We start from the raw sequence: 4,177 nt of genomic DNA, 5'->3' as shown, positions 1-4,177 counted from the left end.
GTATTCGTTAGGGACTTAGCTCTACAGAGAGTGTTAATATTAATACATTCGCATTCTGACAGTGTCACAGATGAAGATATTTGGACTGGAGACACTGCCAGGCATGGCAGACAGACTGACATTTGTGTGTGTTCACATCCTTTGGGAGTGGAATTGCCTTGGAAAGAAAACAAGAAAGGCCAGAAGTTCACCCTGTTTTGGAAAATGATCATGTTGGTGAAGATGATTTTATCTGAAAAAACTGAGTCAAAGTCTGACAGAAATATTTCCAACTTACCAGAAAAACCCAAATCCCCTCACTCCTCCTCTGCTAGTTCTTTTCTTCCTCTGTGGTTTCCTTCAGTCTGGTAGAATAAAAATGGAAGAGAATAACAAACTTCATTATTCATAGGATTTCTCTGCTCTTTCTTTGTGGAAACAACTGGGACTTTAAGCCAACCAGATATGAAAATCCTATCTTTCTTTACAAGGTTTCTGAAGAGGACGTTTTGCACAGCTATGCATAATTTCCTACATCCAGCCACGAATGTCTTCACAATGGGCCTATTACTCCGTGTTTGATTTTATTATAATCTGCTAAATTCTTTTCATATTGGAAGTCTTCTGCTCTGTGACACACACATCACAGATTACACACCAAGATGTTACAACATGAAATCTTTCCTTCTCATCAAGTGCTTAACTCTTGTAAAAGGAGATTCTTTGTTATTAAAGTATAATCATCTGTCAGTGTGCTGACTTTATGGAAATGTACGTAAAACACTTCCAACTGTTTTGGTTGTGAAAAGAAAGCAAACATCCAAGCTGTGAAAGCCAGAGTGTGGACATGGATTTTCCGAGGCAGGAGTGTGTAATCCAAACTGATAGACCTAGAAGCCTGTGGCTCAGAGCTGGAGGAGAGATACCTCTCCTCCCCTCGTCTCGTCTCATCTCCTTGATCTCTTGTTCTCTTATCTGACCTTCTGTTCAACACTGTCTTGACTTTCTTTCTATACATCCTTCCTTTCCTATCTCCTGCATTCTAACCTGCCATAACCAACCCCATTTCTCATTCGTCCTCTCCTATGTTCTGTCTCAGAGTTTTTCCAGCCTTAGTGTCAGGACCCCATATAGAGTTGTTAAATATGAGGAACACTATGGTACATTTATAAGACTGACAGACAAATGTTTGCTCTGACATATTTTCAGTACAGTTTTTAGAAAGAAAATGAAATTCATCATGTCACACATGACAACTGTACAACTCGACAACCTTGGTGTGACAGTGATCTTAGGACCTAAACACTGGGTCAGTGCTTAAGTACCCTTTTGCCATCAGTACTCCTTTTTCCTGTCTGTTCTCCTTCAGCCTACAGATCACTGCACCCTGTTAGAAAGTCAGAGATGAGAAACAATCACTTTGACATACATTCTCTATAGACATTTTATTTAAAACTGTATATTTCACATTGCATCTTGACAGTGTCTTGCTGTGAAACTTTGATATTTTAAAAAGAAAAGACTACGATGTTTTAAATTATCCTGTTATTCTCTAATCACCTCCTCAGCTCACAGTAACTTTTCTCCTGAGCTTTATTCTCTTTTCTACCTCATGTTCTGTCCTGTCCTCCCTTGTTTTATGCTCAGTCCTCTCCTCAGACATTGTCTCAGTGAAACCAGACACAATCAATGAGCAAAATGTCTTAAGAAGTCAATCCAATTTACTTATAGCAAAAGCTTAACGACGTGAGTCTGCTGCTCTAAACAAAACTGTATAAGTCCAACTGCGAGACGCCGCCGCTTCCACTTGGTTAAATATGAACAGCACAGCACTTTCTGCACCACAACTCAGATACAATTGGGAAGTATAGGTTTACATCTCACACAATCACAGATGTGGTTTCTAGCTGATATCTCTCAAGAGCACGACTCCAGATTTGGTTCTTCAGCCTCTATGAACTATAAGCTTGTCTGAATCATTTGAGGTGTTTTCATGTTATCCTAAAAAAACCATTACATTATTTATTTCAAGTCACACATTTTCAAAGACTAGGCACCTAGCGGAGTCAATAACAATATTACCACTTACAGAAGATTACACCAGAAAATCTGATCTTCCTGCAGCACTGAATTTGAAACGATCCTGACCCAGATTTTAAAAGCCACCGACAAACATGCTATTCTCTCACATCACTGTATTACATGATTGCTGACACTTGTGTAGGCATTATACCTGAACACACAGTTCAGCTACCATTGTATTCAGCTCTTGCTGTTTGACATTACAGGGCTGTCTTCACTGTGTATTTGCTAGAAACCAGTGAAACAGCTGATTACAGCTCAGATCTATGAATAAAACAACAAGATGACCTTTCCACATCCTGTTTGAATGAGCTAAGGACTGATGCCCTCAAAAGCAGCCTCCCACCATGACATCGAGCCAGCCATCCCGCCACCCCACCTCTGCCCTTAGAGACCACAGAGTTGGGCTGATCTCAGTTAAGCTCGGCTGCCATGGTGATAAGTAGAGGGACGGAGAATTGAGACTGAAAATAGCCAAAGATGGGATGCCGACAGCGGGCGGAACGCAAGACTACACAACGTCTCACAGCAAGAGATGCATGGTGCCCTCAGTACCTCTGGGAGCGCTCTTGTGTCATCAACACTGACAAGAAAAGATGAAAGATGAATCTTTCATGGATGTAGAAAGCACAAGTTGCTCCAAAAAATACACTGCTCGAAAAATTAAGCGAACACTTTATCATCACAGTACAACAACAAGCCAGTTGTTGGGATATCAATCTGTTCATTTGGGAAGCACAAGTGGTTGTGAATCAGTTTCACCTGTTCTGGTGCAAATGAAAGTGACAACAGGTTCAATGGAGAGGCCAAAGCAAGACAACCCCCAAAAAGGGAATAGTTTTACATATGGTGGCCACTGACAAATGCTCTCTGCTTATCCTTCCTGACTGATTCTTCTCAAGTTTTGTGCTGGTAGCATGAGGCAGTACCTGCAGCCCAATCAGGTTGCACAAGCAGTCCATTTACTCCAAGATGGCACATCCATACGTGCAGTCATAAGAAGGTTTGCCGTGTCTCCCTGCACAGTCTCAAGAGCATTGAGGAGATACCAGGAGACTGGCTGTTACAGCAGGAGAGCTGAACAGGGCTGTAGAAGGGCAACAACCCAGCAGCAGGACCAGTATCTGCTCCTTTGTGCAAGGAGGAGCAGTGTGACAGCCCTACAAAACAAACCCCAGCAGGCTACTGGTGTGCATGTTTCTGACCAGACTGTCAGAAACGGACTCCATGAGGGTGGCATGAGGGCTGGATGTCCTCTAGTATGACCTGTGTTCACAGCCCAGCACCGTGCAGCTCGAGTGGCATTCGCCAGAAAACACCAGAATTGGCAGGTCCACCATTGGTGCCCTGTTCTATTCATAGATGAGAGCAGGTTCACACTGAGCACATGTGACAGGTGTGAAAGGGTCTGAAGTCGCCATGGTGAATGGCCTGGGGAGACATATCCCGCACAGACCTCCATGTTATAGCCAACAGTACCCTGACTGGTGTGAGGTACTGGGATGAAATCCTCAGAGTGACTGTTAGACCTTACGCTGGTGCAGTGGGCCCTGGATTCCTCCTGGTGCAGGACAAAGCCCGGCCTCATGTGGACAGAGTGTTTGGGTAGTTCCTGGATGACGAAGGCATTGATGCCACTGAATGGCCCGCATGTTCCCCTGACCAAAATCCAATTTAACACCTATAGCACATTATGTATTGGTGAATCTGATGCCAACAAGTACCACCACAGACTGTCCAGGAGATCACTGATGCCTTGATCCAAGTCTGGGAGGAGATCCCCCAGGACTCCATCTGCCAGCTCACCAGGAACATGCCCAGACACTGTGCCATACACACTTCTGAGCCACATTATGAGTTGCAGTGATGAAATTCATGCAACTTGGATGAGCCTGTGATTTAAAATTTTGAATTTAAAACTTTGATTTTCAATGTGATTTTGAATACAGCCCTCATTGGGTTGATGATTTTGGTTTCCACTGACCTCAGACAAGGGAAGGGGGGCTCAGCACTGGCATAGCAGCCTGTGGTTTTTAATTTAGACTCTTGCCTAATGAGAAGCAGTGTGTGTGGGGCTGTGGATGCTAGCATAGCATTCATACGATGAAGCATCATT

General features: G+C 43.5%; 1 protein-coding gene across 1 annotated transcript in view; it reads right to left on the bottom strand.

Annotated features, from left to right (window-relative positions):
• The window catches only part of LOC109973063 (neuronal cell adhesion molecule-like), a 72,163-nt gene that overhangs the window by 42,459 nt on the left and 25,527 nt on the right, over positions 1–4,177 (bottom strand). The window contains exon 2 of the mRNA XM_020622379.1: positions 278–344. The gene's annotated coding sequence lies outside the window, so the exon portion shown is untranslated. The remainder of the gene's footprint in view (positions 1–277; positions 345–4,177) is intronic.

Source organism: Monopterus albus, unplaced genomic scaffold (genome assembly GCF_001952655.1).
Source record: "Monopterus albus unplaced genomic scaffold, M_albus_1.0 scaffold7.1, whole genome shotgun sequence".
In the NCBI taxonomy this organism is placed as follows: Eukaryota; Metazoa; Chordata; class Actinopteri; order Synbranchiformes; family Synbranchidae; genus Monopterus; species Monopterus albus.
The sequence above is the reverse complement of the archived record's forward strand: the minus strand, read 5'-3'. Positions and strand labels throughout refer to the sequence as shown.